The sequence below is a fragment of the Acomys minous genome (genome assembly GCF_964271855.1).
Source record: "Acomys minous genome assembly, chromosome: 10".
NCBI classification, from domain to species: Eukaryota; Metazoa; Chordata; class Mammalia; order Rodentia; family Muridae; genus Acomys; species Acomys minous.
In genome coordinates this window covers 86,620,398-86,640,655 of record NC_140491.1, presented here as the reverse complement: position 1 = coordinate 86,640,655, position 20,258 = coordinate 86,620,398, and the positions used below count along the sequence as shown (strand labels likewise).

General features: G+C 43.2%; 1 protein-coding gene across 5 annotated transcripts in view; it reads right to left on the bottom strand.

Annotated features, from left to right (window-relative positions):
• The window catches only part of LYPD6 (LY6/PLAUR domain containing 6), a 128,757-nt gene extending 111,550 nt beyond the window's left edge, over positions 1-17,207 (bottom strand). For 2 of the 5 annotated variants that reach the window (XM_084800011.1, XM_084800013.1), the window contains exon 1: positions 16,743-16,883. The gene's annotated coding sequence lies outside the window, so the exon portion shown is untranslated. Of the gene's footprint in view, positions 1-16,089; positions 16,160-16,742; positions 16,884-17,104 lie in introns of those variants that run through there. The other 3 variants (XM_084800014.1, XM_084800015.1, XM_084800012.1) reach the window with 3 other exon arrangements.
• Positions 17,208-20,258: the final 3,051 nt, after the last annotated feature.

Sequence of the window (20,258 nt, the reverse complement as noted above, 5' to 3'; positions counted from 1 at the left end):
TTCTTAGGATTGCAGAGATGGATCTGTAGTTAAGAAAACTTGGTTCTCATGCAGAGGATCCACATGGCAACTCACAATCATCTGAAACTCCAATTCCAGAGGATCCAACACCCTTGTCTGACCTCCTGAGGTTCCAAGCATGCATATAGTGCATACACATATATACATGCATCCATACATGTATACATGTATACATGCATCCATACATATGAAATAAAAATATTTCTCAAAAGAGAGAGAAATTTCTTAAGTCCTAGCAAAAGTGGCACAAACACCTTCTCAAAAGCGAATCTAAAGAGAAAAAAAAACTCAATATTTTCACTTTTGGGGGTTATATTACAGCAAATAAAATACACTTTCATGCCACATCCCAAAACAAGAAATTTCCATTGCTTTGTCATTAGATCAATTAATAAAACCAACAGGTGCTTTTGCAAATCAACTCCCCTTTACCAAGCAATGATGCTGGTGGTGACTGCCCTTGCTGAGACTGACATAGTAAAGTCAGAATCTCCATGTGATGGTATTTGGATTGGAGTTTTTGGTTGTAATTAGGTCACAGGATAGGTCTCTTCCCACTCAGATTAGTACTCTTCTTAGAAGGCACATCAAGAAATTGCGTCTTTCCCCGCTCTTACTAGACCTGCCATATAATGGTACAATAAAAAGATGGCCATGAGTAGCCCAGGGACAGGCCCTCACTAGACACCAGGTTTGCCCACCCAGTGACCTTGGCCTCCTCAGCTTCCCCAGGGGCGAGTGGTAAGTGGCACTAGATCTGTGGCACTTTGTTGTAGATGTCTACCACAAGCCACGGTGTCATGTCCCAACAACGAGTCCTTAGTGGGAGAGCCTTCAAAAACCACAAGGGCCTGGGGAGCCTCAGGTTTTCTGCACATTGAGTGTTGTCTGTAGCATTTTAGAGATTCCTTTTCATAGACGACTTTATGGAAATTCGTCACCCATGAAACAGCGGAGAAATCGAATGCTGAAACACGCCAAAACAAAGCCTACCAAGTGGTTTCGCGACAGGTACGTTCAGTCCCATGAAGAACATCTGAGTCCTACGTGAGGAGACTCAGGTGTCTTCAGCGTTTAAGAGCTGCTGTGGTTTGGGGCTGATCACACAGACACAAGGGTTTGAATTTGAGGGATCTGGGCCAAAGTTTCTATAGAGTCCCTTTAACTTTATCTGTGTATCTTAGAAAACAAGACAATAAACACGGAACATTAATTAGTATCAAGCTTGTGAGCTACATAAAAAAATATGTTTAATTGTTAAGTCAAATAGTGTGGGATGTCAAGTAATAGCTGCATTACTGGCATGAAAGGGGGGACAATTATAATAAATTAAATTAAGCGCCGCTCGTTAAGTAATCTGCTCATTTACTCAGCAAACACCAACGGAGAGGAGTCTCTCATCAGATAACTACCTAGCGTCTGCTATGTGCATGAGGCCAGTGATGAGTGATAAAGGACCACAGAGTTTAGGAAGACAGGAAAGGCTGGTGGTGGTTTGAATAGGAATGGCCCCCACAGAGACATGTGTTTGAATGCCTGACCTATAGGGAGTAGCACCATTAGGCAGTGTGGCCTTCTTGGAAGAAGTGTGTCACTGCGCGGACAGGCTTTGAGACCTCCTATGCCCAAGCTATGCCCAGGATGGCACACAGCCTTCTACTGCTGCCTGTGCATCAATAAGTAGAACTCTCAGCTCCTTCTCCAGCCCCGCCTCTACCTGCACACTGCAATGCTTCCTGCACGATAAACGGCTAAACCTCTGAAACTGTAAGCCGGCCGAGCTAAATGTCTCCCTTTTTAAGTGTCGCTGTGTCATGGTGTCTCTTCACAGCAACAGGACCCTAAGCCAGGTTGCTTCGAAAGCTGGAAGAGATGAATTTAAAAACTGAATTATAATGCAGATGATTCCTGCAAGACAAGTCAAAGAGGCCAAGATAGGCAGGGACCTCAGATGTGAGCCTATATTATAAAGAGTCTTTATGTGTGGTGTGTGTGTGTGTGCGTGTGTGTGTGTGTGTGTGTGTGTGTGTGTGTGTGTGTGTGTGTTCTGTGTGGTGTGTGTGTGGTGTATGTCTGGGTGTGTGTGGGTGTATATATGTGTGGGGGGTGTGTTGTGGTATGTGTGTGGTGTCTGTGTGTGTGTGGTGTGTGTGGTGTCTGTGTAGTCTGTGTGGTGGGGGTGTGTGGTGTGTGTGGTGTGTAGATGTCTGTGTGTGTGTGGTATGCGTGGTGTGTGTGTGGTCTTGTAGTATGGGGGTGGGGTGTGTGTGTATGTGTCTGTGCGTGTGTGGTGTGTGTGGTGTGTGTATGGTCTGTGTAGTGTGGGGCTGTGGGGTGTGTGTGTATGTGTGTGTGTCTGTGTGTGTGTGGTGTGGGACATGTGTGTGTAATTGTAGGCACAGAAATACTATGACACATAACTCTTGGGAACCAGTTCTTTCCTTCTATTCTGAATCAAACTCAGGTTGTCAAGAGGTATGCAGAAACTGCAAGTACTTTTTTCATCACATCAGCCCTAGGGTATTTTTTATAAGAGGGAAAAACATAATTATCAACTATTCATGAAATTGAAAAACATAAGTCGTTTTTATATATATAACTAAATGGATGTGGATATAACTAATTCTATTTTCAGACCAATTTAAAAATATTTAATTTAGTTTTGATACATGGGGTTTTTATTAATGCATATTGGTAGTACACACTAATGGAATTCAGTATGAAGTTTCCACATATCTGTAGAGTGTGCACTGAGCAAACTCAACCTCCCTTTCTCGCTCTCCCACCCATACCGTCCCAATCTCTACAACTTACTATTCTACTTTCAAGTAAAACTTTCCTCCCATAGAAAAAACATGATATTTACTGTGTCTAGTTTTTATCACTTGATGGACACTTGGCTATTTTCATGTCTTGGTTGTGTTAAAAGTATCATAACAAACATGGGCATGTGTGTGTCTTTCTGACATATTGATTTTATTAACCTTGGATATGTATCCAGAAGTGGGATAGCTAGATCACATGACATGTTTAGTTTATAAAACTAGATCAGAAAAACTAAAATATTAACATTTCATTACATGCAACTTTGTATTCAGACAATACAAAACTGCACAAAAAGTATCTAAAATTTAAAATTAAATCAGAGGATTAAACAACCAAATATTTGAAACTTTGTAGCATACAAGTTTAATCATGAAAAGAAGATAGTGATCAGACTTAAGTTTTGTTCTAACACTAGCCAGTAAACTATTTCTTTAAAAATCATAAAAGGCAAAGTAAGTGGATAGCCTGACTTCAGGTACCTGCTGTACCTAAAAGTTACTGCAAAGATTTATATTTCCTAATTTCAGAAAGTAGAGTAGCAAACTACATAAAATGGTCAGTATGGACTCTTTTTCTTCTTGACTCAACAGACTACATATGACCTCCCTATGCTCACCCACACCGAGCAATCCTTACAAAAGGCACTAGTTCAATCGACTCAACCGACAGAGGTCTAGTCCCGATTGAGCCATGCTCCACCCTGCCATCCCACATGCCTCTAGACTTGCCACCTGCCACCTCGATCTGGAAATCTCTTAACTTGTGCCAGCTCTTCACCAACCCAAGGAGAATCCGATAGAGAAATCAGCCTGGAACTGACTGATGACTAGTTCAAAGTGTTAGAACATTCTATGCAGGCCTCCGGGGACGAATGGTCATAAATGGACTTACCCAGCAGTACATCATACATATTACAATACTGGCCTGCTAAGTAACATGCCCCCACTGGTGCAATAGTGGCAATGACAGTTCTGAGAGTAACCAACTGTTTTCTGATAGGGTTTAAGACCTGTTCTGCAGGATGGTTAGAAGAGACTCCTAATGGGCCACGGGGCTGAGAATAAGTGACTACGAGTGTGCGACCTAAATTAGACATTTATACCCCCACACAAGGCCCAGGGACCATTGCAGAAACAATGTAAGAGATGGGAAATAGTGTTGTGAAATTCTGTCTACTGTATGTTACATGTACTCATGCCTTATTATCTAGCTGCATAAAAGCAAGTCAGTCAACATTCTATAACGGACGGGAGAGGGACTCGTGAGGTTTCACCACTATATGAATTGCTATTGGTGACTGATGAGTACCAAGAGAGAGACAGTTGTTTTCATGGGCATGGCTTGTGATAAGGTGCCCCACACCCATGTGCACGCTGGTGTCACTAACTGGACTGGCTGTTGTGACAAAACAGAGAGAAGAAGGCAGGAAGGTGGGGAGGTAAAGCATCATGGACGTCTGGTGGGTACCAGATTTATGTAGATGTTCATTTAGATACATTGCATACATGTATGACATCCGTCAAGGAGTAAATTAAAAATATCCTGTTTTTCTTTAAAAGGAGATATGTATGGTCAGTACAAAATCCAAGGCTGGTGGAGAGGGTGCTAAATGGGTTCCATAATCCATAATGCCACAGGAAAGAATGGTGCATACTTTATACATATTAGTATTTACCTTTCCATCTTCATGATACAGCTATATGATTAATTGTACTGCTTTGCTCAGAAATGCTGTCATAATAAAACTCAAATCTTCTACACATTGTTCTTTTCTGAAGTATTATCCTCTCTATTAATATAAATGTTCCAATGTTTGGTTAAGGGTGTGTGTGTGTGTGTGTGTGTGTGTGTGTGTGTGTGTGTGTGTGTGTGTTGGAGAATTCATTATTTGTACTCTGTCTGTGACTTAACACAGTCTGCAATATAAAAAAATGGAAATACATAGCTTACAGGGTTTTTTTCCCCAACCTGGGTTTATCTTATAGTAGCAGCAGGGATTTTCTAACAGAGTGAATTTCTGATCAAAAGGCTCCCAGACAACACATTCTAGGCGAAGAGGCTAGCTGCAAAAGAAACAGGGAAAGAAATGGATTACCTTGCTGTGGAGACACAGAATTTTGCAAACAAAAAGACCTGAGACATCAGAAACTTCTGTATTTTGTGTTGCACAAATCACTGACCATAAGTCAGATAAGCACACATAATGAGCATCATTCTCAGGTAGACTGGGGGGCTGTCTGCCACAGTATGCCTCTCTGCAGATATTTAATATCTGCATCCAATCATACCTAGCTCTCTGCCCCTCCAGGAGAGATCCAAACCCACATGCAATGTCAGAGCCACCCATGAGCTACAGAAAACCACGTCGCCTGCAGTGTCTTACAGATGTTGTAGCATGTACCACATTCCTTGAATGTGCATGGCCTACCTGAAAATTGGTCCCATCTAGCAAAGATCTCTCTAGAACAGCCCCCAAGCCAAGAAAGAAATGCCACTGCAGACAGCCTTTTAAAATGCTATTCCACTTTATGAGATGGGTCTCCCTTCATCTGAAAAGTTCAGTCTGAATAGCCTTGTGGAAAAATTTTCTTTCACATGATGAAGTTTTCACTTATGTTGCTTACCTATATTGAAAATGAATGGCACTAGCAATGGGAAGAGTTTATTTCTGCATCATTCCTCAGAACTGAGCAGCCACACATCATAGGATGCAACATTTCAGCTGGCCACAGTTGCAGTCTACGACAAGGAACATGCAGAATGCTGGCCACAAGAGATTAAACAGCCTCTGTTTAAAAAAAAAAAAAGCACCTTTGCAGTGTGTATTATTCCTCCTCACAAGGGGAAGGAGCTTCATGAGAGACGGCCCTTGGAAGAAGTGTTCAAGAGCATAGGAGGACACTGTACATCTTGCCTGTTTAGAGCAACCTTGCTACAGTGCCCTCTATTTTATCTTGGATCAAACATCCAACATAGTCTATATTTATAACTCAGAAGCCCCCACGTGACCTAGAGATACAGGGAACAGTGAAGAAGCCGTAAAGAAATTACAGGAGAATAATCAAGTCTGGATGGGAAAGACAGTCTTTATTATCTTCCTTGAACTTTTAATAGAACCTGCTTACACAGCTTAGCGCACTCTTTGGTATAAAGTACCAGGCAGCCCTGTTTTATTTTTATCTGTGAACATGTCAGTTGTAACTTTCCAAAGCCCCAGTGGCAGGTGACTCACAACTTTGAGTCTGTTTCCCTACATCCTCTATACCTGGAGAATATTCTTAGGACACAGAGGCAGGGAAGGACCTCCACAGCTTGTGAGATCCATCTGTTTTCTTGGGCCTTAAGAAGCTAGAAGTAGGTGGCAGTTGCCATACTATATAAAACCCACCCTTCCCATCCTTTTTGATGCCTCCTGGGTCTTTATGGCTGTTCTCGGTGAGAGTTATCCATTACAGTCAATGTCTTTAACTGAGGGCTTTGTCTGTGCTAGGCAAGATGCTCAGGCTGGCGTCACCATAGAAATAAGTAGGTAGAGTACCAACAAGGTTACAATAATGCAAAACATAGGGATGTATGTTAGAGTTTAAACCTTCACTGATGGGGGAACGAGGACCAAAGGCTTCTTTGGGGATGCTGCACTGGACTGGGCCCTGGAGGATAAAAAGGCTTGTCAACTAGGAAATGATGGTTGGGGAGGGGGGGAGGGTGCCACTCCTGAGCAAGCAGTGCCTCTGAGAGAACAAACCAGAAATGCTGCAAAAAGGGGCTGTGAATTCCCGGAGCTGGGTGACTGGGATTCTGCATTAAAAGAAGGTGATGAAAAGAAAATGTTTCTATGAAGTTCTACATAAAAGAAAAGCATGTATTTCTAATACACTCCTTTCATCTACATAAAGTCACTACATAAATGCCGAATATTACTTCTATTCAAGTCTGTATTTTAAATGGCAATGTTTCAAACTAATTGAAAGTAGATTTTTTTTTCTCTCCAAGATAGAAACATTCTAAGAAGTTCAATGTATTCCACATGGAAAATCAAGTCAGAAAATGGCAAGATTTTATAACAGAAAAAGAAAAAAAATTCCAGGAAGATGTACAAGACCTTCAATTATTTATAGTACATCTATGCTCTTGGAAGCCAGGAACTCCTGTACCCTGAACTCCACTTGAACTGTATGTCCAATCCATGCTTCACTTCCTGCCCATGAGAACTATTTCATTAGATCAGCAGAAATGGGGAAGTTTTAAATGTCAAAGGATATCATGAGGTTTCCTACTCATGTGGGACTTTGATATTTAATTGCAGGGCCCCTTGGCTTTATATTTGAGGCAGTGAAGTCCAGACAGTAGGTGACCATCTTGCTAAATGTCAGCCCGACAGTGAAACTGGAGGAAATGAACTTGCTGCAAGCAACACAGGAAGATGCCTGGGAGAGCTCATGCTTGAGCACAGGCAATCCTTAACCCACCCCCAAACTCACACACAGCCCAGCTGCCATGGACATTTTACACTGGTGCTCCCAAGCAGGTACAATGCTGTAGATGAAGAGTTCCAGGGACAGAAAGTAAAGTGTCCTTAGCACTGAAAAGTGAATAAAAATGTACACATTATTTGAATCTCTGTTCTGTTACCCAGGAACAGGAACTTTCCAGGTGTCTTGAAAAGGAACTTAAGTATCATGCAGAGTTGCTAATATTTAATACTTGAGATGGAAAAGGCAAAAAATAGGAAGGCTGTAATCTTTTCTTCTGCGTCTTAGAGCATTAAGGAACCTTTTAAGGAAACCGAGGACACCATGCACTTCTGATGCAAGATCCAGAGGCCCTTAGGATGAAACTGACCAGGATGCTCTTAGAGTACTAGATACAGTAGCAGAAGGTGCCAATCAAGCTTCCAAAGGAGGGAATCAACTAACAATTCTATCCAGCTATGATGCGTATGAATCACAACAACCAGCAGGGCACAATAACCCTACAAAAGTACAACAGTGGCACACAGACTTTGATGGTAACCAACCACCAACTCAGTAATTGACTTGAAATACACGTTGTTCTTACACCCAGAGATAAGCGTAGCTATCGCCTTCATCTCTTTGCAATGGCTGGAGATCATTATAGAAACTGAGGACCAATCAAAATGTAGACTTGTGGAGCCCAGACCCAAGGCATACATCTAAAACACAACTCCCACATCTAAGGTTTAGGGACCATTAGAGAAGAGAGGAGAAAGAGTCTAATAATCAGAGGATCAGGGAGCTTGCTGTGAGACTGTCTCCTAGGAATGTCAGAAGCTATAACCATAAAGTCTTATCAACAGGACTGCCCCAACAAGAGCGTGTACAAGAACAACACCGTTAGAGAGGCTAACATAGATGGGGGGAAGCACCTGAATCCTCAACCCTACACAAAGAACTGTAGGCAACTGAGGAAAGCTGTGAGTGGGAAATTTGGTCTTCTTCTTCTCCTCCTCCTCCTCTTCTTTTTCCTCCTCTTCCTCCTCCTCCTTCTTCTCCTCTTTTTATTTGTTTATTTTTTGATATAGGGTTTCTCTGTGTAGCCCTGGTCATCCTGAAACTCTATCTGTAAACCAGGCTGGCCTCGAACTCAAGAGATTTGTCTGCCCCTGCCTCCTGAATACTGGGATTAAAGGTGTAGACCACCACCGCCCAGCATGAGATTTGGTCTTCTATAGAAAAGAGCATACCAACTTGTTATCCAGCCATGAAAATGTAGAAGTAACATTATATAGACTGAGCAGCGTATTTTAGGAATATATACATAATGTATATGTATGTAAGACAACCATTTGTGAAAAAAGAGGTAATGAATTTGAAAGAAGGCTAGATGTGACGGTTCAGAGGAAGGGAAGGAGAGATTATATAGTTAGGTTTTAATCTAAAAAGCAGGAGACAAATATTAAAAGATACATTTTAATGTTCAGCCCAAATCTTACCTTTCAAACACATGAAGTACTTTGCTGTTTAGTCCTTTTGAATACTGTTGATAGGAAACAATTACTGTAAAAGGGAGCAGACATGGTAGTGTAACACAGAGGCTCTGGGCTCACCTTGAGCGTTGGGAAAAAGAAATCGAAAACCCAAGACAGGTAAGTGGACAATCCTGGATTTAAGAATTCTTATATGTAAGGTTTACATGAACCTACAAAAGAGTAGGATTTTATACTCAACATTCATTTAGCCTAACAATCCACTCTGTATTTATAAATACATTATTACTCTACTCATAAATGCACTATGCATAACTTTTCATAAGTACACTAAAAAAGCTTTTTAACTTAAGTCTTTCTCTATATCCTCTTATCAAAGGAGAACGAGGATTAACAGATGGGAATGCAGCACAAGAGACATGGAATCACATCATATTTAAGCTTATACTTTCCACCTAAACCCCTGGCTTGCAAATAACAATGAGTGTGATTTTTTTTTTTTTTTTGCTTTTTATTTTTCATGGGAAACAACCCACATTTATTCTTGTAACTATGTATACTTCATTAGAATCAGACTTCAGGCATCTAGATCTTCAATTATAACAACCCATAAAGGGCCAAAATGCCATAAAAGCCTGGGAAAACACTAAAGGTACCTGATGGGGCATCACACTTAGGCATTCTCTGAACGCCAGGCGTCTCTAAACTGAGCATGGCAGACAGGGAGGTGGGAGACTTGTCTGTGGGGCTCTGATAGAGATCTTGGTATCGAGAAAGATGAGGCTTCTAAGTCAGCTGATCTTTCCCTGCGCCGATTCAGTGTGGTTGTCCTAATCTCACCCCCAAGCTGCAGTACATGGACCATTTCAAGGACTCTCAGAAGGAGTACATACCCTAGAGCATTACGTCATTATCTCCCCTAGCCAGGGTTCTCCACGTTCGCTCATCAGCTAATTACTACCTCATTCAAATGCTACTCACAGTCCTGGACACCAACACAACATTTGTGTGCTCTTATCCGACTCTCTGCCACCCAGCTTTCTGAAATGACGCCAAGTACGGCATGCCATAACATACCCCACAGATCTTATAGAAGAACAAGTTATAAAAAAAATCTTTATTTCTTCTGCTGAGAGTCTTTCTGACAATATCTGTAATGTTATTTTGATCACAGTCCCTTATTAAGTTGATGTTAGAGTACAACTTACAAGGACTTCTGAGTCGCTTACAGAGATCAAGTATTAATACTTGTCTTAATCTGCCCACGTCGCCCTAGCAAGATGCCTTGGACACTTACTCTACGAACAAGTGGGATTTATTGCTTAGAGATTTAGAGGCTGGGAAATCCAAGGTGAAGGAACCAGCAGATGCGCTGCCTGGGGAGGGCACCTTCTCTGCCTCTCAGATGGCACCTGCTGCTTATTGTCACATGGCTCCTGGACAAGAAGCGCTCTTCAATTTCTTCTGTGAAGACACCAATACATGGATGGGTTGGGACCAAAGGTCCCACTTCTCAGCACTACCACATTTGTTTTTACCTTCTAACACTTATACTGGGAAGGGTGCCAAGGCTCAGACCATCAAAAATCAATATGTAATAGTTAATAGTTTGAATATACAATGTTCCCTTGCAATAAAAAGGGAGAAGGGAAGGAAGGAAGGAAGAAGGAAGGAAGGAAAGAAGGAAGGAAAAAATCGAGTTTACCGAAATAGTCAAGGGTAACTGGTATATACTGGGATCCACAGTATGGAAATGAAATGAACCCGAACCAAGGACTGAGAGACAAACAAAACTGAAAGCAAAGAAAGTACCAGTTTCCAATCATGGAAATTTGAAAGAGCACAGGGGTACAAATGGCAGAAATAGATCAAAAGTCAACATTATGGTAGAGTACGCAAAGACAAAACAACTGCCGCTTTCACAGGTACAAGAAAAGCCAGGAAAATAACCGGACACAAGACTAAATCAAGGCCAGTGGGTCGTGATAGGCCAGAGGGTAAGCAGCCCTCTGAACTCATTCACACTGCTGTAAATCTCTGAGGCTGCCGGCCCCTTCACTCGGTTCAGAACACTCCACAGTATTTATTCCTAGGAGAATTCTCCATGCGCTGTACCAAGGCAAGGACGAATTCCTCTAGGAGGTAAGAAACAGATCGAGCCCTGTTTTCATGTGGTTTACATTCGTGGTTCTTCATGTCCTAAGAGCCACGGTAAACAGGATCCTGCTAGGTTTGGGCCAGCTGTGACTATCTATAGATAAAGTGCTACTGTCAAACAAACCCCACAAAACATTCACATCAACATGCTGCCCTTCGGAGAGTCAGAATCCAGTGCAGTGGGCAAACTCTCATCCACAGATGTTCAGAAGACAGAAAACAAAATGACCCCCATCCCAATGAGTCCTCCTTTATAGTAAGACTATGTAAAATCAACAGTTACAACAGCATGGCTTTGTTCCACAACATGGTTTTTATAAGAAGAATGCATTACATGTTTTGTAGAAATGTTTGATCAAGAGTTGAGGAAATGGACAAGTGTTGTTTTTAAATTATCTGTTTGACTTAACAATGTTTATTATTAGGGCTATAATTATTATTACTATGATATGCCCACTAGCAATCAATCAGGACACTGACACTTGTCATATTTTAAAATAGCCTTAGTCAACCTGGGGCAGAGCAGACATTAATCCTCTAAACTACTTCCCATACCTGCCCCAATCCCATGCCATCTGCTTCTAATACATTCTATTAAGCTACCTCCCATCCATAATCCCAAATACTTGCTAACGTTCTTCATGAGCCCCACCTTAGCCCTACCTATCTTCTTTGTCCTGTCCATGTGATAGCTTTTTATTAATTAGCATCAAAATACATCAGACTGTCCCCCAACAGGTTAAGAACATCTGCTCTGCAAGCAGGAGGACCTGAGCCTGGTTCCCTACCACGCATGTAAAATGTCAGCAGTGACAGTGCATGCCTGTAAACCCAGCATTTGCCATGGAAATGCAGGCAGATCCCACCTCACTTAAAGAGCAAGCTTCCAGTCCAGTGAGAGATTCTATCTCAAGGCAATACAGCAAAGAGCAATAGAGAAGACACCCAATGTCCTGCTCTGCCATTTGCACACGTGCACAGGACACACATATGCACACACACGTACACACACACACACACACACACACACGCACACAACTAAAGTTTTAAAAGCAAAAATAAAAATCACTTGAAAACATGCACGACCCAGAAATAGTCACTGTCAATATTTTGAAGGCTTTTCTCTACTTTGATAGGTGACCTGATAGGGAAAATTTAAATAAACTCACTCGATTTCATACTTTTAAAAAAAATCGTACCACACCAATGCAGTTTTATAAGCTGCCCTTTTCTTCACAATGACTTCAACATTTTTATTAAAATGGGGAGCTGGGAGACAGCACCCAGCTGTGCTATTAGCTGCTGAGAACAGCCTTTACAACCACACCCCATAAGCACACCAGGAACTGCTTATCTTTAATCTTCCGTTCTGACTTTAATCTTACTCTTTTTGTTCCCATGCAGGCTGCCCTTTCGGCTCTTCCCATAGCGTCCTGCCCTTACCATGAGCATGGCCTATCTCGTCTGTACACATCTGCAACAGTGCTTAACTATGACATGTCCAGACCACTTCCTGGAGGAGCCTATTTGTCTCCTCGGAAGTGCCTATTGATCTCCCCTTTGCCTGCTTCTTGGCCCACTTCCCATCCCGAACAAAAGGTGGTAAATAGGGAAGAAACTGGGACACGTCAATTACTAGGGGTTTCTGAATGATGTTTAAAAGCACATTTTCTGTAACATTTTAGTGGCAAACCCATTTTCCTCTCCAATCTCTAATCCTAAGTCCTCATTTTCCCGAATAAGTCTGTTTGCTCTTAATACTGATACCCCTGTCACACACAAGGACACAGTCTGAAGCACTGAGCCAAGGATGTTTCTTGAAGCCCTTTTCCTAACTGGAGCCCTGCAGGGCACAAGCGAATACCCTACTAATGTTCTAATGAACCAAGTCTCTCTCTCTCTCTCTCTCTCTCTCTCTCTCTCTCTCTCTCTCTCTCTCTCTCTCCTTTCTCTCTCTCTCTCTCTCTCTCTCTCTCTCTCTCTCTCTCTTCCTCCCTCCATCCATCTCTCTCTCTCTCTCTCTCTCACACACACACACACACACACACACACACACACACACACACACAGGTGAAGGCCATCTGGCCTGGCCTTGGTGATTTATCTGTATCTAGTCTGTTGATCAGGTCTGGAGTCTTCTGAGCACACGCTGCTTCTTGATCTATTATCTCCAGTGGGTGAGCTGCCTAAGAGAGCCCGAGTGCAGGAATCTTACTCAGCAGAAACAGAAGGGAAGAATGCATTTATACTCCGTTTTATCTCTCTTGGCTTCTGAATACATGTTTGGTATAGAAAAGTCCATCAGTCCCTCGCACACAAGCATTTGCGTGTCAAAACAGTGTCAGACATCTATCCCGATGACCCTTTACAAATTCATTTCTGGTTATCTCATATCTATTGTGCATACAATAAATATTTCACCCTTTCTGGGGATATGTTATAACAATAACTTAATAACCCAGCCCTGCAAGTAGTACATTTCATTATATGTATTTAGGCATGATCCTCTTTACTTTCCCCCTATGTGTTCAGTGCTTTAAAGCACTTGAGCCTAAGGCTTTTACTTTTCTTATTGCTACAATTACCTAGAAGGTAACTTACATATCCCCTATTTTCTAAAGTTTCACTTGATGGTCAAGTATTTCCTTTATTTTCCTCACTGTGTTAGCACTGAGTTCCCTTTACAGAATGATTATGGATTTGGCCTCTTTTTTTGGCATGCCCTCTCCCATGCTGAACGAAAACCACTCTTCATTACATACTACAATCTGTGTTTTATAAGCTAATCCCTAAGTGGACAGTTCCAGGATGAAGGGATGGTGCCAGCAGCTACCAGCCATGGGGCGATTCCTGGGTACCACACCTCATGCTGAAGACTTGACAAGCATTTCAATGTTAGGTTCAGGTGTTGGGCCTAGAGCAGAGCTGCTTCAACTTCATGAACAAACTGAAAAATTACATGACATTAAGTTCATTTTTTCAGCGTTGCAAGGAAATTGAAATACAGAATGATCTGATCACTTTCTGAAGTCTCACAGTATATGATGCCAAGACTTGAATCCAGAACCCTCACTATCAACTAAGTCTTAGTACTTGTAAAGTCAATATGCACCTACATTAATGCAAATGAAATAACCTTAGATTTCAGTAAACATTAGGCAATATCCCAAGTATATATGCTGAGCCGTGATTTTTCCAAGAAAAGATCTGTAGATGATAGGTCCTTAATAAATAACCAGGTAGGCACAAATGTGCCAACTATCTACATAAGTAAACATGTGGCTTCTCTTTCATCAGTGTCTTTTTCTGTGTCTCTCTGGGACTTTTTGCTGCGGGATAGTTTTTTCCTATAGAAAGTCTGGGTTGATTTGAGTCATAAGAATAACAGAACTGAAACAATCGCTCCTGATTTTACTGTAAACTGTCTATGGAACCTGTAAGGAGTTTCTGCTGCTGCTGCTGCTGCTGAAGAGGAGAAGGAGGAGGAGGAGAAGGAGGAAGAGGAGGAGAAGAAGAAGAAAAAGAGATAAAGGAAGAAGAAGCAGGCGCAGCAGCAGCTTCCTGGGCATCCCTGGCACTCTACCTTTTTTTATTGCTGCTGGGACAGTACAGTGAGCATCATTCCTTGGGGCTTCACTACTCAGATCATTATCAACTAGAGAAAACAGTGGTTCCTTGAAGCCATTGTTAGCTTTCTTCTTAAGTCTTCGTCAGCCACACTTTAGTGGAAGCTAAGTGACATTTAGCGTACAACAATACCTTTCAGTAGTGACACATAATGTCCTGAAGCTATGCATTGAACATTCAAAAGGGGTGCAGAAAACAGAGGTCAGCGAAGAGCAACAATATAAGTCATGAAGGTGGGAATTTTTAAAAGGGACTTGCAACAAAAAAATATAGATGATGTAAAGGAAGAATTCAGAAACCATCTTACTTGGAGTGCTATCAGGCACTGTGGGAAAAAAATCAATCTGAAAGGACAGCAGGCTACCAAGAAGAGACTTGATACCCTATGAGCATATACAGGGGGAGGAGGTCCACCTCAGTCACAGTCATAGGGGAGGGGAGTAAGGGGAAAATGGGAGGGAGGGAGTAATGGGAGGATACAAGGGATGGGATAACCATTGAGATGTGACAAGAATAAGTTAATAAAATATATTACAAAAGAAATTTACAAGAAAGAAAAGAAAGCCTCAAGTATTCCATCTGGAGAACAGGAGTGATAAAGTATGATTTCCTCACAGATATTTCAATGTATTGCATAATCTCTGCCATATGATACAATATATGCTATTGTTTTATCTATCACACATACCCAGAATTACTCCCAGTTACGCATTTCACACTATAAACATTCACCTTACAAAGCTTATCAGCAGCTTCAAACTGCGCCCATGAACCATGTGTACCCTCTGGGGTGGGTCTGGAAACATTTCTGATATTTTTAGCTCGTACAACACAATTCATAGAGGGCTTTGTGTGCCTCCAAGCTTGGAAAGCTACTGTGTGTTCACAGGACCAGAGAGTACTGTAAAACTGTTGTTTAAACAAGGAAGCCTCTTTTCGGTCCTCCTTCAGTCAGCTGCCTTTGGATCGGGCACCAACTAAAATTGAAAAGGCATAGATGTTTTACATGTAAGTAGGTTTTAACATCAGTGTACATTAAAAGGTCTCATGGGTGGCTGCTGCACAAATGCCTTTTGCAAACTTGGTACACGCGAGCACACACATACAGTTGTCTTCAGAAATCTGTGAGCATAGGTTCAGATTTTTAAACAGCTACTTAAGAGCTCCTGTCTCTTAGAAGAAAACGCAATGGCTTTAAGGAAGTTGCTCTGGTATCTGCGACGGCTGTCAAGGGCAGAGCACATGGAGCCATGAGTCAATCTATCAAGAAAAGCTTTCTGCTGGAGACTCTGAAGTCCCTCTCTTCCCACAAAGAAATTTTGGACGTCACACCTTGAGCAGCTTACCAAAGGGACAAATATACTAGTCTTTTTGTCCTGTTCTCTAGGTCAATGCTGTACACCCAATAGCTAACAAAAAAATCGCTGCACTCCCCTCCCCCCTCCCCCCCCCCCCCAGCCCTCAAGTTAAACAAGTCTTTGATGGCAAGTTGATTGCCATTCTTAAGATACCTGTGACCGTCCTGAGTCAAGCATCAAGTTTTAAACCACGGGGACCAGGCAGGTGACGGAAATGAGTAGTCTGTGGAGGGATCAAAATGAGTCATACAGACCAACAAATAGAGCGCTTTCTGTTGAAATTAAATGCTTAGTCAAATAGGAATCGACCCAACTACTGTAACCTGAGATGGGGGCAAAACTCAAGTCGAGGTGAAGTCCCCACTCCTTCTGCAGTTCCCACACGAGGTCGCCGGGGTGGGTGGTCGCAGGGCCCAGCAGCAGGGCGGTGCCCTAGCACGCCGCGCCTCCCACTACTGCCTTAGGTGGGCAAAGCCCCGCAGCAACACGTGGGGCGCGGCCACTCCGCGGCTCGCAAACTCATTCCAGCGAGAGTTCAGTGTGTAAGCTCTCTGGGCCGCCTGCAAGCTTCCCCTGCCTCGAACTTGCAGCAGCCCCTGACATTTGCATTCCTACGCGGCGCGCGCCCAGCACACTCCCGACCCGCACGCCTAGCTCAGCTTTCCGCCTGACACGGAGCTCAGCGGCCGCGACTCACGCCCCTCCGAACAGTCCCAGCCCGGGTGGCACGCCCGGTCGCCCGCACCCCGCGTCTCCTTTTGTGTTCCCCCCCGGACCACCACCACCACCACTCCACTCACACTTACCCGGGCTGCACGCGTCCCTGCCGCCAGAGGCAGCCCGCTGCCCCATCCCACGAACACTGCGGCGCCCCCCGCGTATGCAATGCGGAGCGCCGCCTGCGCGCGGCCGGAGCCGGGAGCGCAGAAGGAGAAGGAGGGCGGGAGCGCGGCGGGAGGGACGCGCGGGGCGGTGGGGGGCGCGTGCCACTCCCACTCGCGCCCGGCCTCGAGGGTCGCGGGGCCAATCAGCGCGGGCAGGAGGAGCCGAGCCCTCTGCGGGACGCGTTCATTGGCCTGGCGCTCGCCTCCCAACTCCCGGGGACTCAGCCCCAACGCCAAGTCTGCAAACTCTAGCACAGGTGGCGGAAAAGGGGGGCCCTCAGGACCTGTCCGGGAAGCCGGTTCCCACGGAGTGTCCACGCCGATCTGTTTGCTCAGGTTGCAGGTCCCTTCCTGTGCGCGCCCCTCTGCCTACCGCCAGCCGAGCTGCTTATGGTGGCCAGCTGCCACGCGTCCTGAGCGCTGCTGAACGACAACGCCCCAGGCCAAATCTCAATCCCTCTCATTCCCGACTGTCCTTAGGGTGAAATTCACTGAGCCTAAGAGCCAGACTCCAACCAAAGCCGCTTGACTTTTACAATGGAGAACACAGGCTGTGGGCTGGAGGCTGGAACACAGTAAGGCAGAACTTGCTTTGGACTGGGGCATTAGGATATTGGGGAGTTGAGAAAAACACTGAGCAAAATTCTACCTTGTTTAAACCCTTTCTCTAACACCCAATACAAGCACTTCAACCCTCTGTGCCCAATTCCTGCACAATTTCAAGTGTTGATGAGGAGCTGAGATGACCAGAAGGAATCTGTGGGTCCACCTTTAGCCTCCCCTTGGCCTCTGTTTGGTCTGCCTGCACCTGTTCCGTAGGACTGCCCTTAAGAAAACAGAGTGCCCCCATTGAGAGCTTGGGTCCATCGTGGGTTCTCTTGAGCTCTATTTCTGGAACTATTTTAGCCCTCTGAATCCCCCTGCCTCTGTCCTTACCCATAACATACTCTCTCCCAACATAAAGATATATTTATTTTTTAACCTAGCACCCAACAGCACCGTTTGGAAGAAGCTAAAATAAGATGTTTTTCATCAACAGCTTCGGGGCCTCAGCATTTCTCTTTCTCGGTTGATGTTTGTGCACAAGCTTTCGCAAACTTACACAGGCTCAGGGATCGTGAAAATAATGAGTGCCCCTATGTAATCTTTTGGCAAACAAGGAGATGCTGCTGTCTTTGGCTTCCCACAGTGCTCAGCATTTGGAATTTTATGAACTAATCAAAGCGAACCTGCCTGTTGCCCTTAGTATGCGGGTAGGTTACACCTGCAGATTAGAATATTTGATTAACGACAGAGTGTCAGAGTGTTGACACCTGCCGGGGGGTGGGGGGAACTTCCGGGTTTGGCAGTTCATTACCATAAACCTAGTTCACCTGATTGAAAAAAAAGTATTCAGGGCTGGGGTATTAGTTTATAACAGAACCCTTCCCTAGCATATAAGAAGCCTGGTTTAATGCATAGCACCACAAAAATCAATCGATTAATTTAGTATCCAGTCTACATTAGGTAAAATCTTAATATTTGGATTCTAAATAATGTTCAGACTGGACAAGTTAGTTCATGCCCTTAATCCCACCACTCACAGGCAGAGATGGGAGGATCATTATGAGTTCAAAGCTAACTAGATAGTACATGGTGAGTTCTAGGCCAGTCAGATTTTATAAGACACTGTCTCTAGAATAAACGGAGCAAACAAAACAAGAGAAAGAAAAAAAAGAGAAGTTATCATTGTTCAGTTATGTTACGGAAGTTCATACGGTTAGAAGGGGAGAAATGAAATCCACAGTCTGATTTTTTTAAATGTATTTTAGAAGAAATAAATGACATGCATGTAAAATGGCAGGTTATCTTTATGTTTTGGAATAATGGATAATTATTTGTTTCATCCTTTGTATTTTTATTGTACTTTTTAAATAAAAGTATAGTATTAGAGACATCCATTACCCCTTGGGCATCAGAGGAGCTAAAAATTCTAAATCCTTCCATTCCCCTCCTTGGATCTCACCATCCAGGCCCATAATCCTGTTTGTAGAATAGCTCTAAGATTAGTCCCTTCTTGACAGCTAAACTGACACCCCTCATCTTGTCTGGTCAGAACTTTACAACAGCATTTAACCCATTCTGTACGATGGCCCAGCACGCTGCCATCTCTTTCTGACTGTCCTGGCCGTATATTCCCTTTGTGAGCCAACCTCTCATGCTGACCTCCCCTGGCCCACATTCCCTGAGGCAGGATGGACAGGCATCTGCCTGTATCCAAGACATCACAGAAGCATGAAACACTCCTCTTTTCTTCCTCCTGACAGCATGTTCCCACCTCTGCTTCAAGATTCATTTCCCGATGATGTCACCTTCTCAATCAAAACTACCAGGGGCAGAATTAGCACCCTCTCCTCACCATGCTTCCAGCAGGAGCACTTTATTTATTCAATGATTATTAATCCAAATCCTGCTATGTGCCAGACACAATGAAGGCAGCATATATCGTATTTATTCCCCTGGAGCACACCATGAGACAGACAGTCTTTAAATCAAATAGTCACGCCAACAAATAACTCTATACTAAGTATGATAAAATCAGGACATCAGAAAGAAGCTGGGTTTGCTTTGAACATGTGTCTATCCAGTTCTTAGTGACTAGTGTTACACTCTCTCTGTCTCTCTTTGTCTCTGTCTCTCTCTCTCTCTCTCTCTCTCTGTCTCTCTCTCTCTCTCTCTCCACTTATGTCTTTCATCATATGCTTCTGTGTACACCCATGTAGACCATAGGGCTTGATTCATAGTAGGTGCTTAGAGAAAATGTTAAAATAAAGAAGTGGGAGAAGAAAGAAGTTTTAAATACACACCCCAGATGCATTATAGCTCATGTTTTACCACGTTGCTGCCCATGAATCTTGGTGCCATGTTGTGAATATTGTCGTTAAAGCCTTACCTTGTGTTTCTAAAGTCTTAGTTCTTCCTGCATAAATGCTCCGAGATCTTCCTGCTTGATTCATAGCTAGGAGATAGAGCCAATGTATTATCTGTAGGCAGTGTATAGGAATTTGTTCATTCCTTTTTCTTCTGTTTTTTACACAAATTTTACTTTCAACATAAAAATCCAAGACTCGAGTTTTGAAGATCAAAGAACAAATGAAAAGCACAATCCAAAAAATTGAACTTTGTCCAAATCAAGGCATTTTTCTTTTCAAACATCACCCCATTGAGAGAATGAAAAGGCAAATACAGACAGGGAGAAAATCCTCACAAGTTACCAGGACACTGGATTAGTAACCAGTATGCAAAGAGCTCTAAAAACTCAACAATAAGAAAGCAAAGAAGCAATTATAGTAAATGGGCAGAAGATATGCAGATGCTAAGTGGTACATCAAAGGATGCTCACTATCTTTAGCGGAACACTAATTAAACCCACATGAGATACACTACACACCCGTTAGC